Here is a 17,322-nt window from a genome sequence, read left to right on the forward strand (position 1 = left end):
AAATTACTTTGGGAAGTATGGCCATTTTCATGATATTGATTCTTTCTATCCATGAGCATGGAATGTTTTTCCATTTATTTGTATCCTCTCTTATTTCCGTGAGCAGTGGTTTGTAGTTCTCCTTGAAGAGGTCCTTCAAATCCCTTGTAAGTTGTATTCCTAGATATTTTATTCTCTTTGTGCTTGCTGTTTACTCTCTGTTCTGTTTCTAGAGAGATAATTAGGAGATGTACATCACAGACAATATAGTGGTTAAGCAGATTTAACCTTGAGGCAAACTGCTAAGATTTGAGTTAGGACTGTGGTACTAATTAGGTTTTTAAACCTGAAGTTACATAATATAAGTGTGTCTCAGTTTCTTCAGTAGTTAAGGCAATAACTATGTAAATGTTAGTTAAATACCTCATTAGTTGTTATAAACTCAACAAATGTTACCTCTTGTTACTATTATCATCTAATAGGAGGATGGAAGATTGAGTTGGGATAAATTATTGCAGTCATGTAATATTTGTGTCACGTAAATCTTAATCCTCAAATTAACATTTGTGGAAATTTATAAATATTTTCTATTGTTTAATTGCATTTTCGCATTTTTAAACTTAACTGAAATATAGCATATATTAAAGAAAATACACCAAACATATATGCTCAATACATTATCACAATACATGTAAGTATGCAACTGCAATATGTGCAAGAAATAAACTATTGCTAACATCCTAGAAGTTTACTCACACCTTTTTCTAGTTGCTAATCCTTTTTTGCCTCTGCCTCTAAGGTTTCTTTATTTTGACCTTAACTCTATAGTCTACTTTTGCCTGGTTTTGAGCTTAAAATAAATAAAATCATAAGGTGTTTATTCCTTTATGCCTGGCATTTTTTATTCAACATTATGATTTAGTCTATAGCTTTAGTACATTAATTTTCATTGCTACATAATAACATTTTATCGTATAAAAATAACAACATGCAACCATTCCACTAATGGTAAACATTTCAGTTATTTAAATGTGTGGCTATTATAAATAAGGCTGCTATTAATTTTATGTCTTTGGTGCAAACATGTATGTACCAAGATACACACACAAACACATGCATGAAATTGCTAGGTGGTAGCATACATACATATGTTTAACCTTGTAGACAAAGTCACATTGATTTTTTTCAGTCATTAGTATGCTGTCAGTGTTTATGGGGGTTTCTGTTTCTGCAAATCCTTGCAAACAGTTGGTTTAAATATTAATAATTCTGATTAATGTATTTTCATATAACTTATTGTGATTTGTGGTTTTAATTTGTATTTGCATAATTTCTAATCAATTGTCCACTTTTTATTACATTTATTAAGTTTTTGGGTATCCTCATTCATGACAAGCCTATTCTACCACCTTGCCTAAGTATCTATGAGATAGAATTTCCATTTCTCATTGCTGTGTAGTAGTTACTTATAGTTTCATAATTTGAACTTCTTTTCAAATTCATGGATTGCAAAATGTATGTTTTATATTTACAGCATTAGGTTTTGCAATCCTTGAAAATAATTTTTTTCATTTATTTAGCTATTCTTTATTTTTTCTAAATTTTTAAAATATTTTTTCTGTAGAGGTCTTCAACATATTTTGTTATGTTTCTTCATAGTTATTCACATTTTAAAAAGTATATTTTAAAATATCCTTTAAATATATTATATATATTACATTTATAGGTGACGCCCAACTAGATTTTGAGAAGGCAAATGTGCTTTGGATGTTTCTTCTAGAAGAATCACATCTATATTGTAGGGGGTGTTTGTAAGGTAGTGGAGAAGGAGAATTGAAGTAGAAGGCCTTTACAACAAGCTAAGTGGTGGATAGTTAGGGCTTGATATAGAGAAAAAGGAATTAATAAGTGATGAATATGAGCAAAATCTAAGCATCTGAGTCCACAGAAATTGGCATCTTTTGACTGTGAAGAGTGATAGATAGGATGAAAGATGAAAAGTTACTTTCCTACCAAAAATTTCATGATTTATTTTCTTCTGGAAGAATAAAATAAGATATTGGTGTTCAATGGGAGTCAAGAGAAAGTAGAGGAAGTCATGACTATGTTTTTACAAATGTTCATGGCAGCCTCTTTTCACATTCTTTTCTGGTTTGCTCACTACATGTGCTCTCAAAAGAAAAATTAGTTAATTTTTTTTCTCCTTCTCTTTGTGACTAGTCTATGTTCATCATGAGAAATACTCAATGACTATAGATATAAAGAAAAATCATTCCATTAAAGTTTCAATGATGAATTAGGAACTGAGAAGTCGGTGAAATTTTCTGCCTAGGTGTATCCTTGGAAAAGCCACTGCTATGCCCAACCAGCACTGGGAATCCCAGATCACATGCAATCATAGGAGATGCCCTGGCATACAGATGTTCAGCATATGTTCTGGTAGAAGGAGATTACAGTGTTGTGCAAAGCAAAGAGATGAAGGATGCCCAACTCTCTAACATAGGCCTTGGTTTCCATATCGAGGTAGGAAATGAGCTAGGAAGCAAATCTTCCATAAATGGAGAAAGAGGAGAAACCAGTTGGGCTTTTAATAACCCTATGGCCTGATTAACTGGGGTAGAAATGGAAAGAGACCCTTATGCAAATATAAATAAAGTATGTCCTATATAACTTGCACCAATAATGATTTTCTCTCCCACAACCTCAATTTTGCCCAGATTGAATTCTATCTTATTTCCTTATTTTTTCACAGTAATTTATTTAAGTAAAACCAGGATTTCTTTTATTCACCTCCATTTCAGTTGCTAAGTCTAAGGGATTTAAATAGTTCCAAAAATATGAGAAAAGATGATTGGGTGAAATTGCACAACACATTATTACCTGATGTACAGTCACTGATTTTGTATACTAGCCTTGACCCCTGGCTACGGACAATTCTGGCTTTTGAAGATTCAAAGACAGAGACTTGTAAACAGTTTACTTTTTTATCATACTCATACCTGGGACAGAAAAGTATCATTTCATACTTTAAAAGCATTTTTATAGTACATGCATTTACAATTCATAAGAACAAGTAATAATACCTCATGTTATCTATTTTTCAAAAATATTTCATATATTTCCACCTCTTCTTTCAGATGATCTTTAGAAAAACTTGTGAAGATTCAATGTGGCTGTTGTCATTGAAAGATGGTCTTGTCAATCACAAGGTCAGTTTTTTAGTCTTGCAATATGATAAGATGATGTGCATTTGTCTAGAGGGAGACTTCAGCATACAGTAAAGTGTTATACAAATGTTCACCATTTTTATTCTTATTAGACTTTTGAAAGTATTTCTTTTAAAATTTTCTTCTTTTCAACCATCTTTTTAAATTACCCATCAATTCTTGTTAAGAGTGTACATTGTGTATCTCTCTATACATGTCATATATTTTTGTGTGAATTGTGTTATTTTTCTATGTAGTCTGTATCTCCAATATGACTCAATATATATATGGATGCCATATTTTGGTAGTGATTATTTCCTCTTTTATTATTAATACATTCTAATTTATTTCAAGTTGTCATCTCTGTAATACATAATATTCTATAAAATGTTGACTCCATTTTTTATGTTTTAGAATTCCTCAGTTATAACTGCACATAAATTAGTATTTCAATTGATGTTATGATGTACACAGTGTTTTTTTTACTATGCATTGTAATGTTTATCATCCAAACTATCCTTTCAAATGTGTTTTTTTCTCCTCCATTTTATATCTTAGTGAAGATGTCCCTCCTAAACTTAGCTATTAAATGAAATAAATAAACTAGGAATTAATTCCACACTCTCTTTCTTCATTAAGTCATGCTGATCTTACTCCTCAATGGTTCTTAAATTCAGTCTTTATTTTTTCCCACACTTTTTGTCCAGGATAGATGCTCAGCATCGTCTTTTCTGGATTGCTGGCTCAACCTCTTGATTCTTTGTCTTCTGTCATGTCCTGCCAGCCTCATACCTGTCCCCTAGCCTGTGGCCAGAGTGCTTCAACTGAACATGCTACTTAATTTCTGAGACACATTTTTTAAAAACCTATCTATCGGTAACTCTCCCTTTCTTGATTCATCGTACTTCACAAAGGGGTGACAAATGTGGTTAGATATTGATGTCCTCCCCTCCCAGGGCCACAGCAAGGGTCTCGTGGTTGCTGCAGTGCCCCAGCCAAGGAAAGCTTCATACTTACCTTAGTGCATTATGCAAGCTTCCTCATTTTCTGAATATTGGTGGACATGAATAAATGTGGAAAGCATTAAATTAAAAACTTAAAAGTCCTTTAAAACGGTATAGAAAATCTTCCTAGACTAGGAAGCATAGCTAAACTATACAATACCCTTGTGCAAATCTTTAGAAAGATATTGCTTAGCCTGTAACAGACAGATGATTTTTAAAAGAGGCCCCAAGTAGACAGCTGGTATAATTGATAATATGTTTTTGCTAAGAATGAGGTGGGGGAGGTTGAGGAGTAAGAGAGAGAGAGAGAGAGAGAGAGAGAGAGAGAGAGGGAGAGATGGAGAGAGAGAAAGAAAAAGAAAGAGAATTATTTATTAATTCTCAAGGGCAGATTCAGCCCTGTGTTAAGTTCCAGGAATTGGGTCAGTTTTCCAAACTGCATAACAATGAGCAGAGGCAAAATTCCCGTTACCTGATCTCTTGGTGTATTGCCCTTCTTAAAGCTATTCATCATGCTGTTTTACAAATTATGTCTTTTCTATCTTTGTCATCACCGATTAGGAAAACCTTACTCTGCTTCCTTAAAGGATTCTTACCTATCCACATTTTCAACTAGTGTAGCTTTTTTCCTGAGTCCAGTCTTGCTTCCATCAAATCTAGTGTGTAATATTATCATAGACATGATCACACCATTTTCTCTATATAGTGTTTATATTTTCTAAGGGACAAAAACACTACAAAGTTACACTACTTCTCAATCCAGCAATTTTACTCTTAGTTATCTACCTAAGAGAAATGAAACATATATCTACACACACTGGCACATAAAGGTTCTTGTCAGTGTTATTAATAATTTTTACAGTGAAAACAATCTAATTGTATGTCACCTGGTGAATGAATCAACAATCTATCCAAATGGTAGAATACTACTTAGCTATAAAAAGAACAAACTGGAGATGCATACTACTATGTAGATGAACCTCATAATTTCATACACGCTGATAAAAGCCAGGTACCATAAACCATATACTGTGAGATTCAATTTATATACAATGTCCAGGAAGGGCAAATCTTCGGAGATATAAAGTAGACTGGTAAATGACTTGAATGGAGACGGAGAGCGACAGTTAATGTGCACATAGTATCTCAGTGAAGTGATGAAATATTTGAAAACTGATTTATGTTAATTGTTTCAAAGCTTGGCAAATTTACTAAAATATCAGTGAATTCTAAACTTGAAAAGGTTGAATTATATGATACATAAAAGATGACTCAGGTAAGTTACTTTTTGAAACAGATTAGTTGTCTTTTCATTTCTGAGGTTTGAACCAGCAGCCCGAGATCTGGCCCATGCACAATCTCTACTCAACATTTTCCCCAAGTTAAAAAACAGTAGTTATTACTCATTTGTTTATAATAAGAGTATAGAGGCCTTATTTCCAATTTGATAGATATTTGGTTAATATTAAAAAGTCAGCCATGATTCGAATATGCTTTTCTAAATAGAATATTTTATTAACTAGTCACAATTCAGTTTGTGTTTTCCCATTGCTGAAAAAAAGATTTTTTGGGTGATCCCTAAAATAAAAGATTCTGTAATAAAATAAAGTTTGTAAAATTGCATTATATAGTCCTTTCTTGAAAGATTCATAACAGATACTATTATATATTTTTAGGAATCTTGAGTTAGAAGCTTTAAATTTATTTCTTGTTTGGTTGTTGCTATGATAATGCTATGTTTTTAAGAGCCAAAATTATAATAGTGTACAAGAATATACATGAATTTTCCAATCACAGATCTGAAGACCCATTAGATGTAGACCTAGCTGCTTTTAATACATCATTCATTCTTGGATCTGGGTGAAGGGACAGAATCTATCTGGGGCTGGCTGTTTTGCTGTAAATAAAAGGAGACAAGAGACCATGATACACCACACAGACACATATAGAACTTTTGCTTGGATGTGGGATGTATTATGCTCGTTCAATGATATGAGGAACTGTATCTTACCCAGGGTGAAGTAATGGCAAGGGAGGGAATGAAAGATATGTGACCTTGCTATTCAGAGTTTTCTTATTTTTAAATAGATCTCACTGCCCATTTTTTCACAATACATTTTCGAATCCTAGATTCATGGATTATATTCTGAGAAACAATGATAATGTGAAATTGTAATTATTATCTCTGAATGTATATTAAAATCATATGTAGTGTTTTTAAAAATATTGATAGCCACTTTCCATCTATGCCAACTGATGAAAGTCTTGGGGGAGTGGAATCCAGGCATTGGTATTTTAAAATTCTCTTCGTTTGATCTTTGAATATATATAAAAAGTTTCAGAACTACCACTGTAGCGAAATGGAATGTCGCAGAATATTTTTCATATTCTTCATTTGAACATTTCTAACTAGAATTCAATATTTATATTTATATAACTAAGCTTAAGTTCATTACACTTCAAGCAGATCTGAATTCTATTCTCTTAGTTACAGAAAGAGTAGTGATTCTTGAAGTTTGATATGGAGCTTTATTTTAGGCTTATCGGGATTATATATTCCATTCTCCTTGGAGTCAGTCTGTAAATATCAGATTATAAATCCCTTTGTAGAGTTTTCAGTGCATTATATTTTGCTGGTATATTTCTACATGGAGGAGAGAATATATTTTGGGTCATAGATACACTATGATTAAGTATTATGTCTTCCAGGAGAAATGCAAAGCACAATATGGTTTCAATGATATATATTTGCATAATTTAAAAAATGTAGAGCTAAGGAATTGCAACATTATTTCAGAAGTTCCACAAGATGTTAAATTTTTATAGCTTCAAATATTTCAATCACCCTATGGAAAACTCCTATTATTTTTTACCATAAATTAAGTATCTATTTTTTGACTTGAATTACATATATTGCTTTATAAAGTTTTCAAACACTTTGACTATAAAACATTATTTAATAACCTACATTTAATAAGTCAGAAATGTTCTATTTGTATTATCACCTTATTTGTACTTGTGATTTGAAATTCTTGGGGACTAATATGTAACATGGTGATTCAGAGTATAGAATAATAAAGAAATGAGAAGTCTAAAGCATATTAAAGCATATAAAGCAATAAAAAAGGAAGAATCAATACAAAAGAAAAGCATAGTATGTAAAGCAGGTTGAAGTAATCAGTAGCAGTGGCTTATAGCATACAATTGCAGATGATTAAAGGAAAATCCACTTGAGTTATGTGGTGATACTAAAGAGGTACAACAAATTTCCACTGCACAGCATCAAAGGATTAAAGGAATTCTGAACAATATTACCAAAGTTGAACTATTACCAAAGAATATCAAAGCTCTAAAACTCTCTGAACATTAAAAAAAATAATATTTGAAAATAGTTTTGCTTTCAGGCCACCAAAGAAGAAAAACAAAGTGTCTAGGTTCTAAGATCTAACAGGACCTTAAATCCTTTATTAGGATACTAGGACTCTAATATCTAATTTTATCCCATGGTAGCCTAATTTTATTTTATCACAGAATGAAATTAGATATTACTAAGTAGTTATTACTTATTTTCTAAGGAAATAATGTGAATTATTACAGTTTCTTATTACTACACCAAAAAAAAAAAAATCACCACAAAATTGATGAACTAAAACAACAGTAACCACTGAACTCTTTTCCATGTGGCTGACTGTTCTCAGTTGAGTGGTTCTCACTTGGAATCTTGCTTATGGTTCCAGGGAAATGGTGGTTGAGACTGGAATGATTTCAAAGGTTTTTTTCTCTCACAAGTCTCCATGTGACTTGGCCTTCTTCACATTATGATAGCTGAATTATAACAAGAATCCTAAGGGACAAAGCAGAAGCCAGAAGGTGTATTCCTATTTAGGTCCTAACTTTGGAAATTATAGCATATCACTTCCTTTCTATTTCAGACATTCAAGAGGATATGCAGAGCCCATTCTTTCAAAAAGAGGAGTGTAAATTTCGCATAAAAACATGGAAGATGGAAAATCTTTTGGCCACTATCTTGGAAGTGTAATATGCCACATGGATCTTAAAATTCCTTTTTTATTTTTGCTTGTTGTGAGCAATAAAATATTTACCTAGGCTTATATAATGCATACATCACAATTTTCCCAAAGAAGAATTTTAATATGGGAGTTTTGGATACACACAGGATGTGAATTGCAGACATTCTCCCAAGAGTTTACCTAGTTGTTCAAGGTATGAGAAAGGCAGCTGCCTTTATCTGAGACCCTGACACATCACTTTCTCTCTTACTCATTAAAATGCAGCCTTAGTCTTGTAGTTCCTCTGAAATTCTAAGCTGGTTATCATCTCATGATCTCTGCTTATATTTGTTAATTTGTTGCCTGGATCTTTGCATAATGTCTTAATCAGCTTGGGCTGCCATAATAAAATACCATAAGCTGGGTGACATGAATGACAGAAATTTATTTCTCATAATTGTGGAGGCTAAAATTACTGGATCAGGGTGCCAGCAAGGTTGGGTTCTGTTGAGAGCTCTCCTAGCTTGCAGAGGGCCACCTTCTAGATATGCTCCTATGCAGAGAAGAGTGAGAGCAAGCTCTCTGGTACTTCTTCTTCTAAGGACACTACTCTAATCTGGAAGGCACCCACCCTTTTGATCTCATCTAAACATAATCAGTTTCCAAAGTTTCCATCTTCAAATACCTTCAGATGAGAGATTAGGGCTTCACATGTGAATTAAGGGGGATGGGACAATTCAGTCCATAGCACATAGGTAACTCCTTCTCATATTTTCTCTCTCAGCTCATATATCAAGCCTTCCCTGGCCATCCTGTTCACAATAGTTCTGTTCTTCTCCAGGCATTTTTATCATGTTGCCTATTTTCTTCAGTGCTTTACACTTTTCCTTCCCTTCTTTATATTAGATTGAAATCTCAACAAAAGTAGCTTTTTGTGTTTATGCTGGAACAGTGCTTACTGCAGACAAGCCTTCAGAGAATGGTCCATGGTTGGGTGAATGAGTTGATGACTCACCAGAATAATCATATATGAGTGCTTTGGCAGCTTTAATTTTAGGGGAGAGGTTCTCTTTCTTAAATGGTCATAAATCAAACCACCTACAGCTTTTATGCATTCATTCCTATTCTATTATTCTGCAGCCACAGAGAAAGTCATTAATTCTTTGACATAATCAACTGCACTTGAAAAATTTATAAACAGCTCTTCTGTCCCATTTATATCTTCACATTAAAGGTTGTGCGTGCTTACAAACACATTTAATATGACAGGTTTCTAATCCTCTTGTCATCAGTGACACTTATCTCTACAAGTTTTCAGTTTTCAAATGACCCTGTGAAAGTGTGTGCTCCCAGTAGAATATAGCACTCTAGGTAATGCCTCACTAAGCTGAGGATATAATAGGCCATCACTTCCCTTGTTAGGGGCTGTGTATTTTTATTGATGCTGAATAAAATATTTTGCCTTTTCTGAAGAAACATGATTCACAAACAATCTAATGCATATTTCCATTTTTAATTTTGTCTATTGTGCCAAAGCTAAAATCAGTTTTGCCAAGTGTCAAATATCAAGAATTTTAGGGCCTTTCAAACTGACATTTAAAAACAAAGAAAACAACAACAAAAAAGTTATTCTAAATGGGTTAAGATTCCAAAATAAATCCAGAGAATTTACACAAAATGAGATCATGCTGTTTTCACAAGCAAGATCAAAAGAAGCTTCCAAATAATTCATGAGACTTCTGATTTAATGCCATATGGCTGGCATCTTTGCAATAATCAGCTTGAATTTCCTATTTAAAAAATGATTAAGACCTTTAAAGGAAGAAATGAAGACAACAAAACCTAAAATTGATTAACAACCAATGATTAGAATCAGTTAAATTTTAACAATTACTTCCCTTTTTGGTTGGATTAAGGCTTTTTCATATGTCCTACTCATACTTAGACTCTAAATTCTGTAATCTCTAGAACTTTGTTAAGAATATCACTACAGTAGTCAGTCATACTGGGTTCAAATCATAGGGTCAACCTTGTTGATTTTAAGGCAAGTTACTTAGCATCTTCATGCCTCAGTTTCGTCATTTGTAAAATAAGAGTATTAATAGCATCAAATCAGAATTAAATACAAGATAAAATAATATGCATATGCCTCAGTAAGTATAAAACAGGTATGCAATAAAAGTAAGAAATTGATGGTGAAGTGGTTATTATAGAATAAAATATTTAAGTTTGCTTGAAGACATTTAGAGATATATAATCCTTTCATCAATGACTTCCCTATTGGCAAAGCAATTCACATTTTAGCACCAGAATTTGTAGTTCTGTTGCTCTAATGAAAAAATTTTACCTTTGAAGGTATCTGTGTCACCAACACCACTGTCACCACCTCCACTACTCTTGTGTCTCAATCCGTTGATCTCTCCACTAGACCCTGACCACTTCAGCTCCTTTCTGTAGACTGTAAGCATAAGTATCAACTGAAGCAAGTTAGAATCTTAGAACCTCAGGCCCTAGCCTAGATTTAACTCTGAATCTGCCTTTTAATAAAACCCCAAGTTTATTCATATATTTATCAATATACAAGAATCTCTGCTGTATATTTACCCAGAGGCTGCAGCTTCCAGCAAAAGACTGTTCAAAACAGTAAATATAAAAGTATGAAATTGTTACTTAAACCCTGAAAATTTTTAGAGTCTGTTAATAAATCCAGATGTTCAGGTATGGACAAAAGCAAGAGAAATATTCTGAGATTTAAAGTTTTATCAGTTGTATTTGTATATACCTGGGTATCATGTAAAGGAAGATAGAAATAATTGATTGTACAGTGTTTCTTACTGGAAGCAGGATATGTCAACTGACTTTCAGCTCCAGATCTGCAAGAAGACTTGAATAGCATCTAGTTAGATAGTAAATAGTAAATAGAAAAAGGACTTTGACAAGTACTGTTCGTATTAAGCAAAACATTTGAATAAACTTTTCACAACAAATACAACACTTAAAAAGACATTAATAATTGGAAAAGAGCCCAGTCACAGGAGACACCAAATAAATACGTGTTGAAGTCAACCAAAAAGTGAAAAGAGAAAATTGCAAAGAACAGACAGTGTTTCAGATTTTAGGAAGCTCTGTTTAGTGGCAAAAAGAGAAAATTTCAAGACAATGCCCTAAGTGCAGGATAGGAGTATGTAAAGGGCTTGTGCAAACTCTTTCATGTATCTCACCCAACTTGTGTGTATGTGGGTACAAGAGGGATCTCTGTAATTGAGGACATTTTACCTCAATTTAAAAGGCATCATTGCTGCTTATGGGGATAGAAGGGAAGGTAATGACATTTCAGAAAATTTGATGTGCCTTTCCTGTGACTCATGTATAATCAGCCAGCAGCAAGATGTCTTGGAAGAATATCAGAATTCACAACATGGAGGTTATTGCATGAGGAGCTTGTGTAGGGTGGAGTGGGGTGGAGGTAATTATAGGGGAGACTTTGAAATGTTTTAAGGGGAAAAATGCTAAGATCAGGTTTTAGTTTCATATAATAATAATGTAAAATAGCATATTATGCTGAGAATGTTATAAATATATATATATAGTCTCATTTAAACCTAATAAAACCCTGTACATTATGGGCTGCAATTATTCCCATTTCAAAGATGAGAAAGTGTGAGCTTAGAAAAGTTAAGTTTTTCAAAATTATGCATAATAGAGTCACACTTCTCCAGTATGAACTGGTTGAGCTTCATGTCTGGTGCAAAGGCTTAGCTTGGTATCTCAATTCATCGTCTTCCTGGGAATTTTACTCACATTTCTGTTGTTTTTGATTTTTCAGCTTATGTAATTTATGCCCCTTTCTTGGTTTACTACCTTACTTGAGGTACACATCTTCTAATAACAGATTTAAAACTGTTCCTTGGGAGAAAAATGTATGGAGCTCATAAATGTCTGAAAATATTTGTTTTCTACCCTTATACCTAATTTTCTGAGAATAAAATTTTGAGGTTGGAAATTATTTTCCATCAGTCTTTTAGCCACTGCCCCACTGCGCCATTTGGAGATCTGATCTTTTATCTAATATTTATCTTTTATATTTTCTCTAGAAGCTTTTTGATTCTTCTCATTGGTCATAGTGCTCTGATAGTCCACAAACATGTGCTTTTGACTGTAACTTGGTATAAATTTATTTTCATAGAATGTGGTAATCACTTAGAGTGGTATCTTTTAATCTGAAAGTAAGCATTCTCTGGTTCTGAAAAATTTGTTTATCTCCATTCTATTTTCTCTGTAAACTGTTTTTGGAAGAGTTTTTTATACTGCAATCATCTAATTTAATTAATTTTATCTCATATTTTCTTTGTGTTCAATTTTTTTAATTCTTCAACTTTATTAATTTTTATATTGTTTTCTTATTATCATATGTTAAATTCCATGAGTTCATTTTAATTCTTGATTTTTTTTGTATTATGATATCAGGGTTCTATACCTTTTTGTACAATTCTGAAGACATTAAAATAGTTTTTAATGTCTGCATAATTTGTTTCCACCAATTGGCTTGTTTTCTATTTATTTTGTTCTTTTTTAGATTAGAAGCTTTCTTTAGATATCTCATAATCTTTTATTGTCAGTTTATATGTGAGAGTAAAAATATTTTAAAAATTAAACCTTGACCTCAAATTTTGAAACTAGGGTTGAGTGTGGTGACCTTGGAATTCACTATATGCTGATCTGTGTGGGGTGATTATTGGATGATTTCTCATTCCAGCGTATTTGAGTCTTTCTTCTTGACAAACCAACTTTTTCACAGAAAAGGGCTCCAATCTCCTGTTCAGAGTTGTGTCTACCTTCTAGAATTTTGTAAGAACAGGGAGGTAGGAGTATGAAGTTTCAACATTCAGCACCCAGTTTTCCCCTTCTTCGTAATACCTATATATTCAGTTATCAAAGGATCTTCCAGATTCGAAACAATGTTTTATTCTTCCCAATAGTATTGAGTAAGGTAGCAGAGGTTAGCTTATAAGGACTTCTAACAGTTTTTCTCACCCATTTCTCCTCATTGAGTGGCATCCCTTCAGGTAAGCCATCAGGTGAGGCTAGGATGTGTTGTCTTTCTTATTAAAACTACACATCTCAAGACCTACTCCATTACTATTCATAGCAATAATAGGTCCTCTTAGGGTTTACATTTAGTAGAAAAGGTATGTTTAGTTAATAAAAGTGTATTTATATGTATACATATGCTTGTAATAGTTTTACAATTATACTACTTAATCTTTTTTATTTTAGAGCACTCATAAATAAGAACATATATTATGAAAAAGTAAATATAAAAAAGCAATGCATTTGAAAACTATAATGAGAAGTAATAGATATTTAGAGAACACTTCTACCAGAGCAAGCTGGATTCCATTTTTCTAGTACATTTTAATGATGATTAATGAGAAGAGCAATGTGAATAATGCAATTAGAACTATCAAGATGCTAAGACAAAGGCACATCCATAAGCATAAAAACAATACCTCTGTTAATACCAACATCTCTATTGTTAACACAGTGAGCTTCAGAATGAACTGTGTACATTGTCATTGAATGTACATGTATACTAACAAATAGTTAATATTACAAACAGTATGTAAATTATAGGACATTTGTATTTTATGGAGTTTTTAATTTACGAAGCAAAGCAAACTACAAATACAATTGCATAGAGGGTAAATTTGTGGTAAAATATATTAAAAACTAAATTGTATTGAGTTTCAAGGACCCCAAATGCTAATTAAACAGAAGATAATGATATAATTAGTAGATGTGATAGAAAATGTTCTACTACAAGAAATATTTGTAGCACAGTCGGTACAGAGGGCCAGATCAATAAGGAGTGAAATTAAATGAGATTGCAGATCTCTCTCTATGTTTCAGAGAGATAGGCATTTTAAACTGGGTCATGAAATGGATTGGGTGCCAAAAGGAAATCTGAGATAAATGAGAAAGCAAGCATGAGATTTAGGGTAATATGAATTCATACCTAAAACTCCTGCACAATTTAGAAAACCGGAAGTTCAGGTTTGTTCATGTTACTTCAGAGCAAACAGAATGTGAATTTAAAAGGGAGTGTCAAGATAAAAAGCACTCATTTCATAGTACTGAAAATAGGTGGTCATGGGCATATTTGTAGATATAAGATGAGTGAAGATCAGCTGTATTTTTCTAAATGAAGACACTAAAGAAAAGTTGATAGATTTTTAAACATATGCAAAGGAGATTAGAAAAATGTGTGTGCGTGTTCCAGATTAAAAAAGAAATTTTGAGTTTAAAATATCTAAACAGCATATAATACTATTTTAATAAATTGTTAGGACTATATTAAATTTTACCAAGACTATAGAATCAGTTGGACATGATTTTTATAATTAATTTATGTATCAAAATAAATCATCTAGAGACATTAAGACTAACTGGCAGAACAGCTATGACAAAACTATACCAACAAAGCATCAAACTTCCACACTGTTAGTAAGCGATTTGGGGATATACCTGCTTGAAATCTGAGTTAATTTGTTGAGAGTGAAAAATACTTAATATTAGTGGTTTGAAAAGATGATGAAAACTGGTAGAAAAGTTCTACCCTGACATTAAAAATGTATGATTACATATCTATATTTTCCTCTCTTTCTCTCTCAGCTTCTCAGCTTACTCCTATCTTTGTGTTGTCTTTATTCTCTAGGAGATTTTCTATACATAGTGGAATATGTACCTACTTTCAGAATCAAATCTTGTTTTTATGGTTCATGTACAAATGAATGCTAAAAATAAAAACAACAAAAGTGACAGATACCATCACATGAATTATTAATTAAAGAGGAATCAATTCCTATCCTATTTTCTTAAGATAACCCAGTTGTCTCCACTACTTTCACCACTGGAAAGTGGTAGAAGCAGTTGGTGGGAAATATTCCACTAGCAGTTCAAGGACTACATATAACCAGTATTTAGTGAATATCAACAATAAGCCAGAACACTCTGGTGTAGGTACATTCGCAACAAGGAAAGAAAAATTTCTATTCCCATGGAGCTTATATTCTAAAGTAAAAAAGTGAATATGAATAGAAAATATAAGAATATGGAAAATGTATAAGTACCTTATATAACATTCTAGAAGGCAATGCATACTTTGCAGAAAATGATAGAGTATAATAAAATGAAAGAGATTGGGAGTGCTGGGATTTAGGGTATTGGGGGTTGCTACTTTAAATATGGTTCTTAGGCTAGTACTCACTGAGAAGGTGATGTTAGATCAAGCCTTACATGGAATGTGGGGCTAGCCATGCAGATTTATCTAGGAGAGTAGCATTCGTGCCAGGGCTAATATAGGAACCTCTCTGACATTTTAGAGAAGTTCCAGGAAGGCTAGTGTGGTTAAAATTGGAGAGTGAGGAGATGAGGTCAGAAATTGTAAATCATTTGTGGACTTGACTTTTATTCTGAATGAAATATGTAGACTTTGGAAGGTTTTGAGCAGAGGAATGACATAATCCAACTTATATTTTGAAAGGATCACTTTGGCTGCTCTGTTGGGACTAAATTGCAGATAGACTGAGAAATGAGAAGCAAAGCATGGAGATCAGTTAGAGGAACTTGGAGTAATTCAGGTGTGAACTGACGATATTTAGGATGGAGACAAAATCATGTGTCACTTAATGATGAATATCTGTTCTGGGCAATCTGTCATTAGGTCATTTCATTATGCCAATATCATATAGTTACACAAACCTAGATGTTATGGCCTACTGTACACCTGGGCTACAAGATACAGCCTATTGCTCCTAGGCTATAAACATGTATACCATGTGACTGTACTGAATACTGTAGGCAATTGGAGCACAGTGTTATTTGTTTGTATAAACATATCTAAACATAGAAAAGATACAGTAAAAATACAGTATTATAAGCTTATGAAACCACTGTCATAAATGTGGTCTGTCATTGACAGCAAAGTTATTATGCAGCTCATGACTGTAGCTACAGAGCCTCTGGTCCTTAAAGAGACACTCAGCAGACAAAGAACACTTCTACCAGAGCAAGCTGGATTCCATTTTTCTAGTACATTTTAATGATGATTAATGAGGAGAGCAATGCAATAGTGCTGTATTTTATCCCCCCAAATAAAAGACATATTGTAGCTAGTTATTAATAATGTGGATATAATATGTGGATATTAATAATGTGGATATGTGAATATAATAATGTGGATATAAAATATCCATAACATTTTATACATTTTATAGGGATTTCTCTATCATTTATTTATATAATCATATTCTCCCACTATTCTGTGAGGTAGGGAATCCTGGTATTTTTAACAACCTTTTATAAATAGAGAAATTAATGATCACTATAGTTAAATGCTTTGCCCAACTCATAAGATCCTCAAGAATTCCAACTGCAAAGCAACATAGAAAATGCACTCATTCAATCCTGCTATTTTCTCTGAAATATTGTTTTTCTGTTTAACTATCAATCACTTTTTATGAAATTGTTTGATGTAATTGTCTCTTTTCTTTCTCCTGATTACTTTTAACACCTGTGGATTCTGCCCTTGATGTATGATTGTTCTTTGAAGCACAACTCCTTCTATTAGGGATCCTCCATAATTCCTCCATTTCTTTCCCTCTTATGCAATTTAGATGGTGAATCTTCTTCTTCTTCTTCCTCCTCTTCCTCCTCCTGCCTCCTCCTCCTCCTCCTTCTTCTTCTTCTTGATTGTTTTTGTTTTGGTTTTTGTCCTTAAACTCTCTCACTGTCTTCTATCTTGGCTCTGCTTTTACATTCTTACAGCTCATTGGTTCCCCTAATCTTCTTGTTTCCCTCTTTTTCACTGAAAACGTTTCTAACTTTGGGTAGTATAGGAAGCTGAATTTCAGATTTCCAATTATAAATTAGTGTGCCATATTTCATATAATTTTAATCACAACATCTGTAACATCCAAGACTAGTTCACTTATATGCATACAACTATTTTTAGGTGATTTCTATTTGAATGTTTTATCACAACTTCAGAAATTTTAACACTAATTTCATAGGATTATCTCAAATGTTACTATTTTTCCAATTTCTGAGGTTGACATTACTCAT

At 32.8% G+C, this 17,322-nt stretch overlaps 1 long non-coding RNA gene across 1 annotated transcript in view; it reads left to right on the forward strand.

Moving 5' to 3' along the window:
• The window catches only part of LOC110569313 (uncharacterized), a 109,648-nt gene that overhangs the window by 77,899 nt on the left and 14,427 nt on the right, over positions 1 to 17,322 (forward strand). Inside the window, exon 2 of the long non-coding RNA XR_002479432.2 lies at positions 3,117 to 3,188. This is a non-coding gene — a long non-coding RNA (uncharacterized LOC110569313). The remainder of the gene's footprint in view (positions 1 to 3,116; positions 3,189 to 17,322) is intronic.

This window comes from Aotus nancymaae, unplaced genomic scaffold, assembly GCF_030222135.1.
Source record: "Aotus nancymaae isolate 86718 unplaced genomic scaffold, 86718_ANA_hifiasm-v0.15.2.pri h1tg000048l, whole genome shotgun sequence".
In the NCBI taxonomy this organism is placed as follows: Eukaryota; Metazoa; Chordata; class Mammalia; order Primates; family Aotidae; genus Aotus; species Aotus nancymaae.